We start from the raw sequence: 2,946 nt of genomic DNA on the forward strand, positions 1-2,946 counted from the left end.
AGAGGAAAATATTTGTTTTTCTAATTTGTGTTATCATGCTGTCCAAGTAGGCAGCTCTTGCTGTAGCAAGATATTTTGGGAAAGTATATGCAATAAAGGTTCAGGTGCTAGGCAATTACAGGAAGTTAGTAATTAGTATGTCCACTCTCCAACAGTATAGAATACTCACACTCAACAGGAAAACCACTAAACCAAAAATCCTATATATCATGTAAGAATTCAATAGATAACTTTTTGTTTGCAAAAAATATAAATTACGACTGTTCCTTCCCACCCATAAGAGTAGCAACTAAAAGTTCTGGAAGTCTTGGAGCGCCTGGGTGGCTCAGTGGGTTAAAGCCTCTGCCTTCCGCTCAGGTCATGATTCCAGGGTCCTGGGATCAAGCCCCACATTGGGCTCTCTGCTCCGCGGGGAGCCTGCTTTCTCCTCTCTCTCTGCCTACTTGTGATCTCTGTCTGTGAAATAAATAAATGAAATCTTTAAGAAAATAAAATAAGTTCTGGAAGTCTTTTAAATAAAGGTAAGAAGCGTTCTTTGACCTCAGACATTGAACATTTATAGACAAGATACTTGAAATCTTCTCTTGAGAAATGTCAGAGTAAAACTAAAATCCAGTCTGGGTTTAAACAGAAAAGCTCTCTGAACCTTATGCAAGTACTTGAAATGTCAAATTATCAGTGGCTGCACTTCTGCTGAGTCATATGGAACCCCTTCTGTGTTTCTTCAATTTTGTTGATCTATCCTAGTTGAGCGGAACAGTAAATTTCTCCCTCTCTCCCAACCAGGAATTTCATATTTGAATATATGTCAGTTAGAAGAAGTGACAGAAATGAACACACATTACAAGTTATGTCATCAACAATAGGTTTTTTTAATTTTTTAAAAGATTTTTAAATTTTATTTATTTGACAGACAGAGATCTCAAGTAGGCAGAGAGGCAGGCAGAGAGAGAGAGAGGAGGAAGCAGGCTCCCTGCAGAGCAGAGAGCCCGATGTGGGGCTCAATCCCAGGACCCTGGGAAAATGACCCCAGCCGAAGGCAAAGGCTTTAACCCACTGAGCCACCTAGGCACCCCCAACAATAGTTTCTGATGAGAAAGTTTTAAAACTCAGGGCAAGGGTCTATGGCAGACCTCCTGGCTTCTGCATTATATCTCCTTGACCCATCTCTGCTTTCAGTCAACACCTGGGATGAGCTCAGACATGCTTAACACTGGCCGTGCCCATGACTATATACTGTGCATCTTGACTAGTCTATTTATTTATTTATTTATTTATTTATTTATTTATTTATTTAAAGATTTCATTTATCTGACAGAGAGAGAGAGAGAGGTCACAGGCAGGCAGAGAGAGGGGGAAATGTAGGCTCCCCGCTGAGTGGACAGCCCGATGCAGGGCTCAGTCCCACGACCCTGAGATCATGACCTGAGCCCAAGGCAGAGACTTAATCCACTGAGCCACCCAGGCAGCCCTTGCATAGTCTTTAAAAAAATTTTTTAAAATTTATTTATTTGACTTTCTGCCTGTGGACACCGCTGAGTAAGCATCGTTAAAGTCTCCCCTCCCACCGCCGTCATGTCTAAGTCAGAATCTCCCAAAGAGCCTGAAGAGCTGCAGAAGCTCTTCATTGGAGGTCTGAGCATTGAAAAAACCGCCGAGAGTCTGAGGAGCCATTTTGAGCAGTGGGGAACACTTATGGACTGTGTGGTAATGAGTGATCCAAACATCAAGCGCTCCAGAAGCTTTGGGCTTGTCACAGATGCCACTGTGGAGGAGGAGGATGCAGCCATGAACGCAAGGCCACACAAGGTGGATCGAAGAGTTGTGGAACTAAAGAGGGCACGAGAAGATTCTTGAAGACCTGGTGCCCACTTAACTGTGAAAAAGATTTTTGTTGGTGGCATTAAAGAAGACACTGAAGAACATTATCTAAGAGATTGTTTTGAACCGTATGGGAAAATCGAAGTGAATGAGATCATGACTGACCAAGGCAGTGGCAAAAAGAAGGGTTTTGCTTTTGCAACATTTGATGACCATGACTCTGTAGGCAAGACTGTCATTCAGATATGCTGTACTGTGAATGGCCACAACTGTGAAGTAAGGAAAGCGCCATCTCAGCAAGAGATGACTAGTGCTCTGTCCAGCCAAAGAGGTTGAGGTGGTTCTGGAAACATTGATGGTAGTTGTGGAGGTGGTTTTGGTGGGAATGTCAACTTTGGTCATGGAGGAAACTTCAGTGGTAGAGGTGGCTTTGGTGGCAGTTGAGGTGGATATGGTGGCAGTGGGGATGGCTATAACGGATTTGGTAATAATGGAAGCAACTTTGGAGGTGGCGGAAGCTATAATGATTTTGGCAATTACAACAATCAATCCTCAAATTCTGGATCCGTGAAAGGAGGAAATTTTGGAGTCAGAAGCTCTGGCCCTTATGGTGGTGGAGGCCAATACTTCGCCAAACCATGAAACCAAGGTGGCTACGGTAGTTCCAGCAGCAGCAGCAGCTATGGCAGTGGCAGAAGGATTTTATTACTGCCAGGAAACAAAGCTTAGCAAGAGAGAAGAGCCAGAGAAGTGACAGGGAAGCCACAGGTTACAACAGATTTGTGAACTCACCGAAGCAGTGGTGGCAGGGCTTAGCTGCTACAAAGAAGACATGTTTTAGACAATACTCATGTGTATGGGCAAAAAACTCGAAGACTGTATTTGTGACTAATTGTATAACAGGTTATTTTAGTTTCTGTTCTGTGGAAAGGGTAAAGCATTCCAACAAAGGGTTTTAATGTAGATTTTTTTTTTTTTGCACCCATGCTGTTGATTGCTAAATGTAACAGTCTGATCATGACACTGAATAAATGTGTCTTTTTTTTTTAATTATTATTTGAGTGAGAGCATGCATATGTGAGAGAGAGAGAGTGAGCGAGCAAGTGCATGAGCGTGGGGAGGGGC

General features: G+C 42.9%; 1 pseudogene; it reads left to right on the top strand.

Moving 5' to 3' along the window:
• The first annotated feature begins 1,543 nt into the window (after nucleotides 1-1,543).
• Nucleotides 1,544-2,604, top strand: LOC116577192 (annotated as a pseudogene).
• Nucleotides 2,605-2,946: the final 342 nt, after the last annotated feature.

The sequence above is a fragment of the Mustela erminea genome, chromosome 18 (genome assembly GCF_009829155.1).
Source record: "Mustela erminea isolate mMusErm1 chromosome 18, mMusErm1.Pri, whole genome shotgun sequence".
Taxonomy (NCBI): domain Eukaryota; kingdom Metazoa; phylum Chordata; class Mammalia; order Carnivora; family Mustelidae; genus Mustela; species Mustela erminea.